This window comes from Canis lupus, chromosome 8 (genome assembly GCF_003254725.2).
Source record: "Canis lupus dingo isolate Sandy chromosome 8, ASM325472v2, whole genome shotgun sequence".
Lineage (NCBI taxonomy): Eukaryota > Metazoa > Chordata > Mammalia > Carnivora > Canidae > Canis > Canis lupus.
Window position 1 is genome coordinate 4,560,236 of NC_064250.1, and position 20,372 is coordinate 4,580,607.

The following is a 20,372-nucleotide window of genomic DNA, read 5'->3' on the forward strand; positions in this document are numbered from 1 at the left end:
ATCCACGGAGATTTGACCGGCCATTCTTAGCTCTAACTGAGGGTATCTTCTAAAGACATAACCAATAGGTGCAGATGATTCCTTAATGACAGACAGCTGGTGAGAAAGGTTTGCTTTCTACGGTGAGACATTTGTTGAGCTCAGTAAAGATTTTGTGGCTTTTTCCTGTCACACAGAGGGGTGTGCACGTGGCTTTTCTGACACCATTCCGGATGCCAAATGTGTGGGGTTTGCCCACACCAATTCTCCAGTTCTCTGACACCAGCTGCGTGCTCAACAATTCAATCCAATTTCAACACTATCCAGAATTAGCACAGACCTCATGGGTCAAGGGCCCAGCTCCACAAGACTGCCCCACTTTAGACATCAGCTCCAAGTCCAGACTGTCCACCCTTCTGTGGGGCTAACTACAAATTTGAGGGTTCTCATGACTGTTCCCCAGGTTTGCTAATTTGCTATAATGACTCACAGAACTCAGGAAGATACTTTAATGTTTGGCAGTTTATTATGAAGGATACAACTGGAGAATAGCCAAATGGAAGAGTACACAGGACAAATTTTGGGGTCAGAGGGGTGCTGAGCTTCCAAGCCCTCTCTGGGCATGCCTACCTCCCAGCACATTAATGTGTTCACCAACCCTGAAGGTCTCTGAGTCTCTGTTTCAGAGTTGTTATGACTCAATCTTTGGCTTCCCACCGCTCCCCAGAGACTGGGGTGAGCTGGGGCTGCAGCTGAAAATTCCCATTCTCTAATTACTGTGTTTCAGCTTCCTGGTGACCAGTCCATATCCTGAAACTATCTACCTGCCCCAGCCCTGAATCACCGCATTAGTAGGAACTCAGGTGTAATGAAAAGGGGCTCATTGTAAGTGAAAAAAGACACTCCTCTATCACTCAGGAAATTCCAAGGGTTTCGGAGCTCCATGTCAAGAACTAGGGACAAAAATATATCAAGTATATTTTTTATTACACCACAGAGTGACAGCAAGGTAGCCTGTAATCTTGACACTAAGGTTTCCCGTTGAGAATGAAGTTAGGGAAATCAAACATGCAGTGCATTGGATCATGGAGCATTTGGATCTGGGGATGTTTGATGGGTAGTTTCCAAGCACTTGAGCTCAAAAAATGTTAAACTAGGTTTGGTGCCTGGAATATATGTCAACAATTGCTGGCCTAAAACTGTAACCTTTTCAATTTATGTAACCAGATTGAGAAAAACCAAAAGACCCTTGTTTAAAAAGAATGAATATAGTTACCCTATGAGATAAAAAAGCATGTGTATGTTCGGTAGAGTTTGCTGAACACAGGTAGGGGAGACAAAAAACAAAAAACAAAAAACAAAAAAAAACAACAAAAAAAAACACCTGGATCTGAAATGAGCATTTAAATTATCCTTAGAGGTGTTTTCCACTGTGGAGCAGGGATGACTCACCAGACCTCTGTGTGGTTGGATGAGATATTTCTCATGAGTCTCCATTTCCCTGTGGTCTGATTCTATGCTTCCCAAGCAAGGCACTGATTGTGAGTCCTTTTTTTTTTTTTTTTTTTTTTGTTTGTTTGTTTGTTTGTTTTTTTAGGTTTCTTGATTCTAAGAAGTTGGTACCACAGATAGATGTGGATCAATTTGTCCCTGGGAAGGGATAGGTCAAATTGGTAAGTTATTTATTTTCATTCTTCTTCATATGCAGAAAAATGATGGTTTCAACCCTACAGATGGCTTCAATAACTACTTAGAGACTGATGCCTCCCTAGTCTATGATGGCTGGCTAGCCCTTCTTTACGTATAAATGCGCCATCACTAAGTCACACATGAAACTTAAACTCAAGCTGCCCAAAGGTAAACTCCACAAAAACTTTTCCCCATCCATCTTTTGGAATGTCTCTATTTTTATTTATTTATTGAGAGCAAGAGTGCAAGCACAAACAGGGGGAGTGGCAGAGGGAGAGAGAGAAGCAAACTCTCCTCTGAGCAGGGTGCCTGATGGGGGCCTTGGTGTGGGGCTCAATCCCAGTACCCTGGGATCTGACCTGAGTCAAGAGCAGTTGCCCAACTGACTGAGCCACCCAGGCATCCTTGAATGTCTCTTCTTCAGTGAATTATGCAATGTGGTTGCCCAAGCCAGAAGTGGGGCAGGCATCCTAGGCCTCTGTCCCATGCTGCCTCACCTTTTGGAATTAACTGCCAGGTGCTGCTCATCTCATCTCATCATCTTTTCTCAAACCTGCTTCCTTCTTTGCAGAACCACAGCCTTACCTCTGGCCTCCTTGGCCTGTCCGGGATCACTGCACTAGCTCTCAGACTCCGGCTGGTCTCTGCATTCCATTCTGTCCCCTGCTGCCAGCATGATGCTGCTGAAGTGAAAATTTGCAAATGTCAATTTTATGCTTAAACTTCTTCAATAGCTTCCAGGATTCCAGACTTTTAGCTTAGCCCCTGGGCCCTCCAGTCCCTCCCCAGAGGTCATCCTGTGTTCAGTCATTTGTATATTTCCCTAAATGCATCACACGGTGTTTCCCCTTGGTCATTTAATACAGATTGCTTCCTCTGCCTGCCTGGTGTTGTTGGTCTTCCGAGCTGGCTCCTCCTCATTGTGCTGACAACACTATCAGTTGTCTTTCTCAGAAAGCTTCTTTAGAGCCTCCCTTTGGCACACCTTCCTCAATTTGGTACCCTTGAATGTTTTTCCTTCCGTAACATTAGGGGATTATCTATGCCATATCCAGTGCCATAAGGTACTGCAATCTTAGCTACCCATCTTACACCCAAATGGGGAGCAGGAATCTAGCATGGTTAAATATGTAAACAAATCAGTGCAAGAGCTTTCACTGAATGTTTGAAAATCTTTTATTTATTCAACAAAGCAATGATTTATCCTTAGACCCTGAGGAAAGAATACTAAGGAACAAAAGTTACAGGGAGGCCAATTTGGGGTTATTGTTAAGGATTTTTGTTTCTAATAAACAGAGCTCTTTTCAAATTAAATCAACTGTTTATGTGATAGGGCACTTCTGGTTATGGGGGAAATTAGGTAAAGGCTGGATTGAAGCCGTGGATCTGTTACTGGGAGACTCAGCATCAGATGAAGACTGGACTGTGTGGTTGTCATCATGTTGGCCACCAGTGTTCCCCTTCTCCCATTAGATGCACAGAAAATAATGTTTCCTGCCCTCTTTGATGTCAGGCACTGATACGTGATTGGTTTTGGACAAAGAAACATGAGCAGAAAGGATGTGGGTCACCTCTGCTTTAGTCATCGCAGAAGCAATTTTGAGGTGCTGCTTCTGTTAGCCCAAGGCCCTGAGTGACCCTAGGGAGCAAAGCCCCTCTGCTGACCTGTGTTAGGCATGTAGTAGGAGTGAGAAATCTTTGTTGCACAAGGCCACTGGGGAACAATGTGGAGAGGAAGGCAGAGACAGATTGTAGATTCTCAGTTGCATCTTGGCCCAGGCCTGTGGGCTTTCAAGGAACCTTTGCTCAGGAAAGTTATGGTCAGAGATTCTTTGTGAACTGGAGACACACAGACCATGTTCAGCAGGTCACCATATGCCAGACAAGGGTCATCAACTAGAGATGGATTAGGTCTGCAGGTTCCAGGTTGGCCAAGTTGATTGGGCATTCCCTGGTGCTGTGGAGCCAGTGAGAGGGGGTCAGCTTCCAAGTGTGACTTGAGAACTAGTGTCAAGAGCCTACAGAGATCAGAGGACTCTGTTCTTGCTGTGTATGCCGGGTGTGTATGACTTTGGGCCAGTCACGTAGCCTGGCTAAAGATTGGCTTCCTCATAAATAAAGATTAGAAAAGCATCCCTTCTGCATCACAGGAATTTTATGGCAATCAGGAGATAACGTGCCTGGAAGTGCTTTGTAAATTGAAAATCACTAATCAGATATTGGAGCCTATCGCTATAGTTCTTCCATTAAAATTCTCAGCTTCTGTTTGTGTTGCCCGCCTTTCCTTTTTCATATGCCCGAGGTGATCTTTAGTTACAAGGTAAAGTGAGTGTTGGTAAGTTCTTTCACTTAACAGTGCTTCCACATACAGAGTCCCACCCTGTCTAGCCTGTTACTCATCTCCCAGGAGAAATTTTCCTCCTGGCTTGAATAACCCAAACTTCACAAACACACGTATTTCTTAAAACATTTTCATCTATTTACATTGAAAAAATTTACATTACATCCCCCTAAATCAGTACGTGACGTTTAATAAAATGTCATGAAGGAGAAGTCTTGAGTTAACATTCCGAATGTAATTGGTAGAGCGCCAGAATTCGGTGTGTAGATGTTCTAGAATAGCTTTATTGTCACTGAGAGGCCAAGCCACCAGTTACATGAAACCACAACTTGTCAGCAACCTTATTAATTGTTTGGTGTTGGGGGATGATGTTTTAAGCATTTTCCATTCTAACATGCAAGTTTATTCCTTATAATATGGGTGCCTTAGTTCTGCTTTAGGAAAACGGTTGGGCATTTTGGTTTTGGGCATGCTGCTAAGTGTTCCAATTAAAAACAATAAGAAAAAATAAAAATAATAAGGAAGAGGCTCTGCATTAGTATTTTCTTATAAAAAAGTAATATATTACTATTGTAAGTATGAGAAATATGCATTATCATTTGATTTCAAGCCTCCCCATTTGTAAAGTGGAGAAGTGTGAAGCTCACAGGAGTTTAGAATTCTCCCCAGAGTCCCGTAGCTTCTAGTGAGCAATAAATCCTAGCCTAGTGACTTGTCTATGCTTACAACTTGGTCTGCTATCCCTCCAGACCTTCCGGGCTGGGCTTGTGTGATACGGACATGACGTCCTTAGCCATAGTCAGTTCCAGCGGCTGTAATGAATGACCATAGACTGCCTGGGTTAAACAACAATTTATTTTGCACAATTCTAGACGCTGGAAATTCGAGGTGAGGGTGCAAACACGATCAGTTTCTTGCTGAGGGCTCTCTTCCTGGTTTGCAGATGTGTCTTCAAATGAGGAGACATTCTCTTTCTCTCCGTATAAGGACACTGGTCCCATCATGGGAACTCCATATTCATGAGCTCATTTAAACCTAGTACCTCCCTAGGGCCTCACCTTCTAATATCATCCTGCTGAAAGTTAGGGTTTCAACATATGAATTTTGGTGGTGATGGAGGATACACAAATACATGGCAGGTTTTTATTTGCACAGATATCAGCTAAATTCTCTTTTGTAGTATTTTCTCTTCCTTTTATTCTGTATTTAAGCCTGAATTCTCAGATTGATTCGTCATTGGGATGTGGTAGAAATTACTTGAAAATCACATTAGCCAGAAGACTGAAATATCATATCTTAGAGAATATTTGTGGGAAAAGGAAATCCAATCAACTAATTTAAGCAAACAAATGAAAAAAAAAAAAAAAAAAGGAGACTTGTTGGAAAGACAAAGTGAGAGCTACAGAACCCACGGGCTGGAAGTGTAGCCAGGGCTCCCAAAGGATCCAGAGCTCGACCATTTGGCCAGGCAGTGGCTGCCATTTCTGTTTTTTGGAGTCCACCTTGTCTCTCACCTCTGCGTGCCTCTGGATAAATGCTCCTTTCATCTCTCTCTTTGCTAACAGCTTTCTCTGCTCCATTTGAGCCCAGGCTAAGTATGGCACTCAGTCCTAGCTTTAAAAGTCCCCAACAGAGAGTAATAATGGCCTTTGTGCACTAATTCCAATTTCTCCGGATGCAGGAGTTCACTGATGTTACTCAGGTCAGATGGTCACCCTGATCTGATCCCTTATCACCAAAGAAGGAATTATGGATAACCAAGGACTGCAGGGGTCCGTCTCTGCCAGGAGTTAAGGATGGACATGTAGGAGGTAGAGATTTGGCTGAACAGATGATCCCCCAAAACAAAAAAATTACAAACACATTTTAGATTACCCTCTTGGCTCTAGGGGAAAAGGGGGGGGAATACAGAAAGGAAAGAAAAAAAGGGGAAAAAAAGGTAGACATGGCCTTTAATCATATGTCTGTGTAAGGGCAGATGTGTGTATACACGTGCGCACACACTCACATCTCTCTAGGCCTTCGGGATTGTGTTCTTTCCAAAGTAAATCCTTTCCACCACCCTCACTTGCTGCCTTTCCTTAAACCAGTTTTACTGCCTCAGGTAGAGGGTTTCAGGGTATATGTCAGTTTCTGGAAGTGCTGGTGACCCGGATGAGAAGAGTGCACAGAGTCAAGCTAACGTGGAGCTCAGGGTGAGGTCTAAAAGGCAGTGTTTTGTCTTGTCCACTGCACTGCATCCTCAGTCCCCAGTGCCAGACTTGGGCCTGGCAGATAGTGGGCACTCAATAGTCTTTTTCTTGCTTTTTTTTTTTTTTAAGATTTTATTTATTTATTCACAAGAGACACACAGAGAGGCAGAGACACGGGCAGAGGGAGAAGCAGGCTCCCTGTGGGGAGCCCGATATGAGATCTTGACCTGAGCCAAAGGCTCAACCACTGAGCCACCCAGGTGCCCCTCAATAGTCTTTAATGAGTGAATGAAACCTAAACAGTTCACCACAACAAGGATGATGACTAGAGCTAGAATCAGAACACTGGGCCAGAGGGACCAAGGAGTGACAAGAGAAGGTAATCCAGGAGCAGCCCTAGCAGTCACCCACAGCTGCCTGTTTGCTCCCACCATGCCATATTTAAGGGGGAAGTTGGGGAGGAGTGAAGATAGATTGAATTTAGGGAGACAGAGGCAGGGCAACAATGAAGATGACACCCTACATCTTATATTAAAGTTGCTTTTGTAGTAGTTTACCTCTTGTTTCATTTGTAAGCTTCTTAAGGGCCAGAATGGTGTCTGACTTACGTATCTATCCTCCTAGCCCCCAATAACTATTCTTTTTTTTTTTAAGATTTTATTTATTTATTCATAGACACACACACATACACACACACACACAGAGGCAGAGACACAGGCAGGGGGAGAAGCAGGCTCCACACAGGGAGCCCGACATGGGACTCGATCCCGGGTCTCCAGGATCACACCCCGGGCTGCAGGCAGCGCTAAACTGCTGCACCACTGGGGCTGCCCCCCCAATAACTATTCTTATATACAGCTGGCATTCAACAAACATTGGTTGGATGAATGAATACATTAAAATTTCAGGAAACCAGGAAAAAATAATTCCCCCTATTGATTTAATATAGAATTTTTAGTGCATAAAGTAGACTTTAATACATGGTTTGGTCCTCAAGAACTCAAATACTTGTCAACAATGTAAGAGTGTTGGAGGATAACTGTTTAATTTTTATCCTCTTTTCAGAAAAAATGTTATTTCTATAGATGGCTATTTTTCTTGAAGTTTGATTTATAACTGATTTTTAACACTTCATGTTGAATGAGAGCATCCTCCTAGCTTGGGATATTTACTGTATATTTTGTGCATTATACATTTAATCAAATAACACGAAGACTAAATGATATTAATTTCTGTCTGAGTTTTGGTTGTAGTCATTACACAAAATAAAATGCATCTAATATTAACTGGAGCAATTTATTTTTTATATTAAATCTGTGTCCTGTAAACTTTCTAGACTCATTTAGTAATTCTAGTAGCTTTTTCATAGCTTCTGTAGTATTTTCTATAATGACCATGTCATCTGTGAACAAGGACAGTTTTATTTAACTGTCTGCCAGAAAAAGGCTAACATTCTTTAAAGGAATGCAAGCGGGCAGCCCCGGTGGCCCAGCGGTTTGGCGCTGCCTTCAGCCCAGGGTGTGATCCTAGAGGCCTGGGTTCGAGTCCCACGTCGGGCTCCCTGCATGGAGCCTGCTTCTCTGCCTATGCCTGTCTCTGCCTCTCTTGCGCGCGCTCTCTCTTTCTCTGTGTCTGTCATGAATAAATAAAATAAAATTTAAGTAACTTCTTTTTTTTTTTTTTAATTTTTATTTATTTATGATAGGCACACAGTGAGAGAGAGAGAGAGGCAGAGACATAGGCAGAGGGAGAAGCAGGCTCCATGCACCGGGAGCCTGACGTGGGATTCGATCCCGGATCTCCAGGATCACGCCCTGGGCCAAAGGCAGGCGCTAAACCGCTGCGCCACCCAGGGATCCCAAATTTAAGTAACTTCTTGCAAGATTCATCCACGAAGGCAAAAGAAACAAAAGCAAAAATGAACTATTGGGACTTCATCAAGATAAGAAGCTTTTGCACAGCAAAGGATACAGTCAACAAAACTAAGACAACCTACAGAATGGGAGAAGATATTTGCAAATGACGTATCAGATAAAGGGCTAGTTTCCAAGATCTATAAAGAACTTATTAAACTCAACAGCAAAGAAACAAACAATCCAATCATGAAATGGGCAAAAGACATGAAGAGAAATCTCACAGAGGAAGACATAGACATGGCCAACACACACATGAGAAAATGCTCCGCATCACTTGCCATCAGGGAAATACAAATCGAAACCACAATGAGATCCCACCTCACACCAGTGAGAATGGGGGAACATTAACAAGGCAGGAAACCACAAATGTTGGAGAGGATGCGGAGAAAAGGGAACCCTCTTGCACTGTTGGTGGGAATGTGAACTGGTGCAGCCACTCTGGAAAACTGTGTGGAGGTTCCTCAAACAGTTAAAAATAGACCTGCCCTACGACCCAGCAATTGCACTGTTGGGGATTTACCCCAAAGATACAGATGCAATGAAACGCCGGGACACCTGCACCCCGATGTTTCTAGCAGCAATGGCCACGATAGCCAAACTGTGGAAAGAGCCTCGGTGTCCATCGAAAGATGAATGGATAAAGAAGATGTGGTTTATGTATACAATGGAATATTACTCAGCCATTAGAAACGACAAATACCCACCATTTGCTTCAACGTGGATGGAACTGGAGGGTATTATGCTGAGTGAAGTAAGTCAATCGGAGAAGGACAAACATTATATGTTCTCATTCATTTGGGGAATATAAATAGTAGTGAAAGGGAATATAAGGGAAGGGAGAAGAAATGTGTGGGAAATATCAGAAAGGGAGACAGAACATAAAGACTCCTAACTCTGGGAAACGAACTAGGGGTGATGGAAGGGGAGGAGGGCGGCAGGGTGGGGTGAATGGGTGACGGGCACTGAGGTGGGCACTTGATGGGATGAGCACTGGGTGTTATTCTGTATGTTGGCAAATTGAACACCAATAAAAATAAATTTATTATAAAAAAATAAAATAAAATAAAAATCTTAAAAAAAAAAAAGGAATGCAAGCAATCCACCACTCGATGACATAACCTTCCCAATGTTCAGCAGCCAATAAGAAGTTATTAGCTATCCAAAGAAGGGAGGAAATGTGCCATCTAACCAGTAGAAGAATCAGTCAATAGAAACAGACCCAGAGATAATAAAGGTGATTCAGTAAGAAGACAAGGACTTTAGCTATTATATATCTAAAGATTTTAAGGAAAATTTTAAGGTGAAACAAGAGACTTCTGGGAAAAAAAAAGAAGAACCAAATGAAATGAAACTTCTAGAGATGAAAAATATGGTTATTTCAAATGTTCTAAAAAATTCCTGGATGAGATTAACACAGGTATTCTGTTGTCTCTGTCCCTCTCAGAACCTTAGCAAGGCCACTTTCTCTCCCTTGAATTCCCTCTACCTCCTCTGAACCAAAGCAGGCTCAGGCCTGACTTCCTACCTCATGGAATTCAGGAGGTAAGGGTCAGTCCCACCACCTGCAGTGTTGTGTGATTATTTCCCATTCTGGAACCTTCGGGGCTATTCCTCACTCTATATTTGGGATGAAGTGATGGCTTAGGTGATTATTTCTATAATTTGCTCTGATTTGATCCTTTTTCTTAATACTATTTATGTACAGCAGTTTCCAGTGTAATTTAGCAGCTACTTCCTGGTCCTTAGCCATTTCTGCCCTAGAATAGAGGTGGTAGATCGATTTATTTATTTATTTATTTATTTATTTAATCATGAGAGACACAGAGAGAGAGAGAGGCAGAGACACAGGCAGAGGGAGAAGCAGGCTCCATGCAGGGAGCCCGATGTGGGACTCAATGCCGGTCTCCAGGATCACACCCTGGGCTGCAGGCAGACGCTCAACCGCTGAGCCACCAGGCGTCCCAAGGTGGTAGATTTAAAGACAGGCGCCTCAGGAGGACCCCTGGTCTCTGTCTGGGGATTGTTCAGACCTTCTTTCCCTTGTCTGAGATTTTTATGTAAAATATCACCATTAGGCCCCTGCTCTTAGAACTAGGGCATTCAGAGTCTTGATTATAGACACAATGGTTGAAAATGACCTTGGAACATCCCACTGTCATAGGCATATACAGAGGGGATAAAAATTAGACCATAAAATCTATTTCCCAATTTTCAAAAAAGTTCTTCCAGCATCTCTGTAAAGAGCTTGTGTGACTAATAAGCTATAAATAAATATAACTTTGATGCATTATGCAGCATGTAGTCTGACTGGAACTGAGACAAATGAGGCAAATAGATGCTCTATTCAGAATCATCAAAGTCTCTAACGATAAGTTCAGCTAAAGCATATGTGATTTGTTTCTAGCCTGAGCACATGGAAAGAGAGTACTTTTAGATAACCCTTACATACTGATGTTAAAGTTCATGTATTTTTACTTTCCCTTTTGTAGATACAAGGAAAATTGCAAATTTTTAAAATACCTAAGAAAATTGGTGTGCATTCCCGAAATATATTATTGGGAGGGGTTCCCCTTGAGTTACCCATATTTGTCCCACTTCTTTTTTCATTATTGTTTTAATTTAGTTTTAATAGGTAATGCATTAACATGGTAAAAAATTATACAGAGTTGTGTACATGTGTTTCCATGTGTGCATGCACTTGTGTATAGTGAAATGTCTCTCTCCAACCCTTCTTCCCCATCGGCTTAGAGCTATACCATAATGTTGTCATCACTATTATTAATTACTATTATCTATCCAGCATATCTTTTTTCAAATTCAAGCTGATACCAATATATATTCTTATTTTTACCCAAAAGCTAACACACCAAACAGTGTTGTGTACATGTCAAACACATGTTTGAGTTGTCCTAACTAGATATAACATAAATACCAGTAATTGTCTAGAACTTACACCCATATAAGAGTCTGGAGGAAAGAGTATTGACCTTTATTGTTTAGAATTATTGGCACATGGTTATTTAAAAAAAGAAAAAGCAGACTAATTTTTAGTCCCTTTTAAAAATTGCTTTTAAATTTCTGCAGACAATGAAACTCAGCCCACATCAGTGGCATAATGCTCCCAAAAATGTGTTCTTTTTTTTTTTTAAGATTTTATTTATTTATTTGAGAGAGAGGAAGAGGGAGAGAGATCACAGAGGAAGAGAAGGTGGGAGAGGGAGAAGCAGACTTTTTGCTGAGCATGGAGCTGGATGCAGGACTCCATCCCAGGACCCTGGGATAATGACCTGAGTGGAAGGCAGATGTCTAACTGACTGAGCCACCCAGGTGCCCCTCACCAATGTGTTTTTTAGTGTGACATTTTTCTCAATATTTTATAGATCTTTCTATATTAGTATATAGAAAACTTCTCTATTTTTACAGCTACAAAATATTCCATTGTGTAGAGGAGCAACAACTTATTTCCTAGTTCACTGCCAACAGTTGAAGGTCTTTTGGGTTTGCTCCCAATCTTTTGCTTTTACAAACTATTCTGCAGTAACCAACTTATACTTATATAATTTGCATATGTGCAATTAGCTGTAGGATAAATTTCCAGTTATGGGATCCTGGGACAAAGAATGTATGTATTTATAATTTTGATAGAAACAGGCAAATTTCTTTCTACAGGAGAGAGCAAATTTACACTCTCACCAGCAATATGCAAGGTTGCCTGTCTCTCCAAGCCCTGCCAAGAGAGTGTGTTATCAAAATAGTTCCAGGGGCAGCCCGGGTGGCTCAGCAGTTTAGCGCCTGCCTTCAGCCCAGGGTGTGATCCTGGAGACCCGGAATCGAGTCCCACGTCAGGCTCCCTGCATGGAGCCTGCTTCTCCCTCTGCCTGTGTCTCTGCCTCTCTCTCTCTCTGTCTGTCTCTCATGAATAAATAAATAAAAATTAAAAAAATTTTTTTTATTAGTTCCAAGTTTGCTAACCTGATAGGTGCAAAAAAAACATGTCTCTCAGTGCGTTTTTAATTTAGAATTTTATTGTGAGTGAGATTGGGTATCATTTCAGTTTTAATTTATTTTTATTTTTTTATTTAAAAAATATTATTTATTTCAGAGACAGCAAGAGAGGAAGAGAGAAAGAGCATGAGCAGAGGGAGGGGCAGAGTGAGAAGAAAAAGCAGATTCCCTGCTGAATAGGGAGTCAGATGCGGGCTCCATCCCAGGACCCTGGGATCATGACCTGAGCCGAAGGCAGATATTTAACTTACTGAATCACCCAGGTACCCTCATTTCATTTTTTGTTTAATTTTTTTTCAATTTTTATTTATTTATGATAGTCACACACACACAGAGAGAGAGAGAGAGAGAGAGGCAGAGACACAGGCAGAGGGAGAAGCAGGTTCCATGCAGGGAGCCCGACGTGGGATTCGATCCCGGGTCTCCAGGATCGCGCCCTGGGCCAAAGGCAGGCGCTAAACCGCTGAGCCACCCAGGGTTCCCCCTCATTTCATTTTTTAAAGTGACATTTTATTTCTCTTTTTTCTTCTGTGCACTCTATGTGCATTTGCTTTTCTCATTTTTCTATGGGCTGATTATTCTTGTCTTCTCCATTTCTAGGACTTCTTTCCACATTAAGGAGGTTAGCCCTTTGTGCTACATATTGCAACTATTTATCCAGTTTATCATTTGCATTTTAATCTTGCTTATGGTCCTCTGGGTCCTTCCTAAGTAGAAATAGATAAAAATCACCGATGACCTGGTCTTTGCAAAATAATGAATCTGAATTTGATGAAGCATAGAGATCTATCATTTTATAAAAAGTAGAGATGAGAGTAAAGAATGAACAAAAGACATTTCTTCTCTACAGAAAACAGGTGCTTGGTTTAGCTCTGTTTCCTTGAAAACTAGCTTCTCTCCCACTCCAAGTCTGAGAGGCCAGATCTTAAGCTAACTCCATCCTGGAAAGATAAAATTAGCCAACCGTTGGGTTTTCAGAACATTTTATTTCTTTCTGGTTAATAACAAGCCCAGGCCCTATGAGTCCACAGGGAAAAGCAGTATCCATTTCCAGGGACTCATGGCAAAACAGTGTTTAATGGAATTGCATGAGCCCTAAAAGCTCAAGTCCTTTTCCGAAACCCTTTCCCTCTGTGCCCATAAAGTCTGCAGAGTAAATCTTATTAAACTGATAGCTATTATTTAAAACAGCTCACATTTCAGAGCAATTACTATTCCCCAGCCAAAATATCCAATTAGTCTTTAATAAAAACAGCACCTAGTACAGTGCCCAGCAGAGAAAGGTATTTAACAAATCCTTTATTGCCCAATTCATTTAACTGGGGTGACCTACAGAATATTTATACAATTTTTTTTCCTAAAATCAATACTACCCATGGGTTGGCTCTAAAGCAATTGTCTTGACCAACTCCCTCGTTATAAAGAATGCTAATCCACAATCGGGAAGGCATATACCTTATTCCTTTTGTCCTCAAAATATCCCTGTCAAGAACTGGAGAACCGATCTTCATTACTCTTGTAACATACGCTCAAATTAGGGCAAGAGTCCTGCAAACCTTCTTCCCTGTCCCAACTCCTAATTGCCTTCCCTCTGGGGTGTGTGGGAGTGCAGACGATCTCTTTTCTGGCCTGAGCATCAGCGCAGGACACCGGATTGGTAAACTCTACCGGGGACATGTGCTCACAACACTGACACTGTGATGTTGGACTTCTTAAAATGTAATTATAACCCAGAGGGTTTTTGAAAAGTGAAATATTAAAATGGATAGTCTTAAATGGCTTTGCTGGACTCCTAAATCATCATTTCATCAATTTTGAGCTTAACTTTGACTACCATTCCTCCCACCAGAGAGCCGGCAGTAGCTGTTTATCAGGAGTGTCTGGTGAAGTGTCTCTGTTCTCCCTCTCTCTATCATTATGCATTAACATGTCCTTTTAAAGTTGACATAGCAGGGAACTCAGAAGTTTCCTTCCTCAAGGTATTCCCCTCACTTTTACTGTTTGCCTTGAGCTTGTCCAGAGTGCTCTGGGTTATGCTGCCCCCCACCCCTAAGGTGGCCGTTGTGTGTGCATTTGCAACAGAACCTTCCCAGCAATCCTTTTTTTTTTTTTTTTTTTTTTCCTTCCCAGCAATCCTATTGTTCATTTTGAACTGACTCTCTGCATGGGGGCAAGTGCCATTTGTTTTCAAGGAGTCTGCTGTTTTGTAAAGAGCCTGGCATTTGGAATTCAGAAAGAGCCAAGTTCAAATCTCAGTTCTGTTGCTTACCTGACATAAATTTGAACAGTTTGATTTATGTTTCTGATCCTTGCTTCTCAAATCTCTTAAATGGGAATATTACCAACCTTGTAGAATTTTGCAATGATTAAGTGTTAATATGTGATATTCCTAATACGGAGCCCATGCTTAATACTCTATTTCATTGGTTATAAGACATCAAGGATTATAAAATGCAGCATTAAGAGTGGATCATACATTCTAGGAGCAGGATTTAACATCCAAAGAATATGTACCAGAAGATTCTGTGCACTCAAAGAAAGCTGATGACTTGGAAAAATAGGTAAGAGCAAAAACAGGAGGATAGGGGGTTCCAAGAAAAAATTTTATCTAGTTTTGCTCGACCCAGCTGTAAACCTTCAGATAGAAAAGATTTTATGATTCTTTTGAAACCTGTCTTAGTTTCCTGCAATTCCTGGCCATTAGATAGGACTATTTGCTACAAGTAAAAGGATAAAAATCCAGAACTTTCAAGGATAATTCACCAAGTCCAAGGTGAAGTCAGATGGCCCAAGACTGCTGCTCTAGTCTAGGACACCTGTGTGAGTGGCCTCCTACCATCTCTGTCCCAGACACTGGGATGGAAGCTCTGTGCTCTTTCCCTCCTGCATTTGCTCCTTGTTTGGGGCAGGAGAGGTAGGATGAGGGGGGCTGAGATATGAGTGCAGGCCTTGGGGGAAAGGAAATGGTAGCCCCTAGTTCTGCCTTATTTTGGGCCCCAAGTCTGTCTCTAATCCACACAAAGGAATTCCCTGGCCACAAAGGGACCCCTTAGAGGCTGCCCCCTGAGCATAGAATTTAAGGACCCAGGAGACTGTTTGCTGACCTTTCCCCCCCTTTCCATGTCTTTCCATTTGCAACATCTGGTGCACCTACGTGAAGGAGAAGACAGAAAGGAGTGAATCCAAGATTCAGATTAGGAATTTCAGTGGCTGAAAGGGGCAGAAACAAAATCTTCTACTCCAGAGGCATCTAGAAGATGAGATCAGTAGGTGCTGGCCTATAGTCGAAGATGCTCTGCCTCTGCTCTCCCTCCTGGCTCCTCTTTTTCCATCACCCCAGGAACACTTACCTTTATGCTACTTCCTTGAGACATCCAAGGAAATTTCAGATTGCCTAAGAGAGATTTGAGACATTTTCCAACCTTGGTGGAGTAAATCATGTCAGGAATTTACCTAGAGAAGCTTTGGGCTGAGCATCCATCAGACTATTTATATCCATCAAAAATGCATCAGACTTTTACCACATCCATCAAACCACTTACCATGAAGCAGCCTGTAGCTTCCCTCAGCAGGAAAACGGAAGAGGGATGAGCATCGGGGTCATGGGCTATTCAGTCTTGCTTCTAGACAGCAGTTTTTGAAGAAGCAGAGCTTCTTACCTCGTGAGGAAAGATATCTAGTGGCTATTGGGGCCGCATTCAGGGAACAGGTGGCCACCAAAAATAAGACAGAGCAGAATACACAGGCTCAGGCCTGGACAAAGTGTTTCCCATCTTAAAGGCCAGCGTGACACCTGAGTGAAGTCTCTGCCTTTTTTTAAATTTTTTTATTTATTTATTTTTATTTATTTATTTATTTATTTATTTATTTATTTATTTATTTATTTATTTTTTGAAGTCTCTGCCTTTATGGGACTGAGCTCAACTATCTATATGCCAAAGCCAGGGGAATCCCAATAGGCATGATGTTATTTGGGCAGAAATAAAAGTATTTCTCTACCTTTTTGCTCCAAGCTCTGGAAGCTGCCAGCTTGCTCACCAAACTGCTGCATTTTGTGTTTGCTGATGTAGAAGAATTGCACTTCCCTATAGCATACCACCAGATGGTAATTGGATTCTAATAATAGAACAAAATACAGAGAATTCCCACTGCTTGGCTGGGTTTTAACTGATGTGACAGCAGAGAGCCAGCCCCTCTACAGAGTGTCCCTGCGGAGAATGAGCTATGAGGCTAGTCTGTTAAGCTCCCCTTGAAACCTGGGGTTGGCGAGGAGCCGCAGCTCCTGATCGGTATGGCCCTGTGGTCTCCAGATCTTTCTGGGTTCACTCTAGATGATTATCTGCTCCTTGTGTCTTCAGAAATCCTTGAGAGTTTGGGCTTCTACCCTGAAGCCCTTTCTCTCTTCTCTGTAGTCCCCAGTGGGAGGCAGTCTTCTGGAACCAATGATTTGACTTCAGGAAGGGGCCACTTTCTCTCTTTCCCACCACTCTCAGACCACATCCTAGCACACGGTGACTCCCAGGAAGATTCCTGCCACAAAATATAAAAGATCTTGGGTGCACTCAGGTTTTCCTCAGGGTCTTGACTCCAGTTTCTGGAGTAGTGGGAACTGTGTCATTTTGGTATGGGAATAAGCAACCTGCAACACATCTCAATTTTTCTATGCTACCTAGGGGAAATTTTCTCACGGAAGTTGCTCAGAACGAGAGTCATAAGAAATTTAGACTGCCCAGAAAAAGTAGGGTCAGCTGATCAATGCAATCTGTCTTCTAGAGACCATTTCTGAAAATATGCCCATGATGGCAAACCACTAAATTAGGGCTACAAAGGCACATAAGATAATCACTGATTCTTGATTGCTGACAATATGAGAACACCGATATTTGCTCACAGTGTTGTAGGAGAAAAAAAATAATCAGGACACAAGGTCCCTGACCTAAAGTTGTCTACAGCCAGTTGTCATCATAGACTGAGCCTCAGAAATCACCTAGCTCAGTCTCTGCTTTTTGTAGATGAGGAAAAGTAGAATCAATTAAGTAAATTGACTGGTTTGCTCTTTTACAAAGAGGTGAACGAGTCAAGCAGCATCCAGCATATGACTCATATTCATAATTATATTCACAATGCAGATCAAAACCATGCATGCCTGCTAGGATCAGCTGGCAAAGGAGAGGGGATGTGAGGGTAAGGGGAAGGTCAGCACTCAAATGTCTCAGGCTCTAATCTCTGTGGTTTGCCTTGTGAAGGACTGTGGACAGTCTGGAGGACCTGAATGCGGACACTCTCAGAAGAGGAGAGCAAGTCCTATGCAAGTGTGGCCTTTATAACCTCTTTGCTGTGTAAGTTCAGGGAGGTCACTTTAGGCTGAACAATGAGAGCAGGCTGCCCAGAGGTGGGAACATTTGAACTAAACTTTGCAGGATGGCTGCAGTTCAGAATTGGGAGCAAGAGCAGGAGTGGCAGGCCTGGCCCAGGCCAAAATGTGCAGTTCTGGACAGATGTAGAAGGATGGTAGTGAATATGAAGTCTGGCGCCCATTGAAATGGAACGAGACCTAAGGCTTGAGCTATTCACAAAAAATCCTAGAGGTGTTCAAAGCATCAGGGGTTGGATAACAGGATCAACAATGAGAAAGTCAGTTATCCGAGGTGGCACTAGAAAGGATTAAAAAATGTTGCCTGTTAAGAAGTTAAGCTTTGTTCTGAATCTGACTGTTTATATGTATGCAGCTGTATATTGAGGTTCATTCCTGCAGGAGATGAAAACATTTTAAGGAATGATATAATAATAGAATTCCTGTGTTGTTTTAGGGAACTGAATATGAGGTGGAAGGAAATAGCTGGTGAAGAACAGAGGTTAACACTACCAGAGCTAGATGTTCTTCGGGGCTTGGGTTAGTGAATAAACTACCTTGGAAATTACATATACAGATGTTTCCTGCCTAATATGAACTAATATGAGATATTAGTGAGATATTATGGCCTCCCCTGAGCCAACCCCAAAGATGTCACATAAACAGGTTTGATGCATCTAATAACATGGCAAAACAAACAAACAAACAAACAAACAACAAACAAACAAACAAAGTAATGAGATCCTGGGGAGGCCAAATGTGATTGTGTCCTAGGGGTTGGGGTGGGGGGTGAGGGGGATGGAGTGTGAAGAGGATTTCCACTTCTTCCAGAGAGGATGTGGGGCGAACACTGAACAGAATACACAAGAGTTTTCTAGTTGTATCCTGCTCGTTCACTCACTTACATTGCCAGCAGCAGAAATTTGCTTGCCAGGCAGAAAAACAGCCTCACTGGCCCAGCACCAGCTAGAAAAATCAGGATGGTGTCAGGGAAGTACTGGAGCCCACCTGGGCAGAGAGCTGGCAGTAGATTGGGGCAGCAGAAGGCCTGGTTCCTGAGGCTCCCTCTTTTCCAGGACTTCATGGCCCATGGTATAAAGATTAAGACTGTGGATTCTAAAGCCAAACAGGCCCAATTTTAATCTGCCTCCACCACTTACTGCTCTGTGACTCTGTGAAATTTATTTGCTTTCTCTCTTTGTGTTCTCATCTCTAAAATGGACATAATAATATTACCTAATTCTTAGGGTGGGTTAAAAAGATACAATACATGTAAAAGGACTTAAAACTGGGTTGATACATACTAAGTGTTTAAGAAATGTTGGATGTTATTTTGAAGACTAGAGGAAGTTGCTTCGAGGAGCAGCGTTGCTGTTTTGGGAGTTGGGGAGAATTTAGGGAATGGTAGGTTCTAGGGGACATGTGTGTGTGTGTGTGTGTGTGTGTGTGTTGTGTGTGTGTGTGTGTGTGTGTGTATCCCGTCTAACCCACTATGAGCTTTTGCAGTCTGAGTTATTAAACACTCTATATCAGCTTTCTGTTGCTGTGTAATAAATCAAAATGGAGTGGCTTAAAGCATACCTTCATCAACCTGATTCTTACAGGCTGGCAATTGGGAATTTGGGCTGGGTTCTGCTGATGGTTCCTCTGTAATCAGCTGCTAATCAGCCAGATGGTTGTGCTTCTGGGTGTTAGCTGGACGCCAGCTGGAAAAATGGGTCAGCTGCGCCTTCCATCATTCATCTGGCTGGCTTGGGCTTGGGAGCCCAGAGGTATGTTTTTCACACACTGCCTGTTCACCGAACTCACCAGAAGAGGCACAAGGGAGGATCTGAGTTTCTACCCTTTCTTGCAGACACCCACTATCAGTCCAGGCAATGGAAACTCTCAAGATAATATGAGTTATAGGGGAAAGGGGATGATACATCTACACTCTTGAAGAAAAGCAACAAAGGAAAAAAGTGCAGCAAGGGATGCAGATTTAATAAACCAGACAGATTTAAAATAAGCATTGGAAAAACCCCTCAATAGCATAAGAGAAGATTTTGGAAACCTTAAACAGGAACAGTCAAAGAAAAATGGACTAAGGATGCTAGGACTGAGAAATGTAACTGATAAAACCAGGAGCTCAATGGGTCCCTTGGAAGCAGAATGGGTACAGCCACAAAAATGAACAACTGAAATGAGAGACAAGATTAAGAACTCTCCTGGAAGATTTTAAGAAGGATGAAAAGAGTTGAAACTATAGAAGTAAAGGCTAAGCAAGATGGAGGATAAATAGAGAAGTTCACATCTGTATGTGAAGAATCTTAGAAGGGAAGAGCACAAATAAGTGAAGGAGAGGAAATCCTTGGAAAAAAGCAATCAAAAATTTTCCAGAATTAAAAGAGAATGTGGTAGATTTTGCAGTAATAGCCTCCAAGTTATTTCATCTCCCTACACCTATGACCTCTGGTGGTCCCCTCTACATAGATTCTAGGCTTGGCCAAGTGACTTGTGTTAGCAGATAGGACAAGAGGAGAATGATGCAAGCAGAGACGTTAAATATGCTGCCCATTGGGGCTTGCCATCCTGTATTGCTTTTATTTTATTTTATTTAAGATTTTATTTATTTATTTATTTATTTATTTATTTATTTATTTGAGAGAGATAGAGACAGAGAGAGAATGAGTGGGGCAGGGAGGAGCAGTGGGAGAGAGAGAGAAGCAGGCTCCCCTCTGAGCAGGGATCCCGAGATGGGGCTCTATCCCCAGACTCTGGGATCATGACCTGAGCCAAAGGCAGACACTTAACTGACTGAGCCACCCAGGCACCCCCTGTGTTGCTTTTAGAAGCCTAAGCTACAGTATGAACAAGCCCACCCAGGCCAGATGGATGTTGAAAGACAAGTGGCCCAG

The 20,372-nt window shown here is 42.2% G+C and overlaps 1 long non-coding RNA gene across 1 annotated transcript in view; it reads left to right on the forward strand.

Moving 5' to 3' along the window:
- The first annotated feature begins 6 nt into the window (after positions 1-6).
- The window catches only part of LOC112657433 (uncharacterized), a 42,957-nt gene continuing 22,591 nt past the window's right edge, over positions 7-20,372 (forward strand). The window contains exons 1-3 of the long non-coding RNA XR_003135003.2: positions 7-122; positions 767-864; positions 1,577-1,652. This is a non-coding gene — a long non-coding RNA (uncharacterized LOC112657433). The remainder of the gene's footprint in view (positions 123-766; positions 865-1,576; positions 1,653-20,372) is intronic.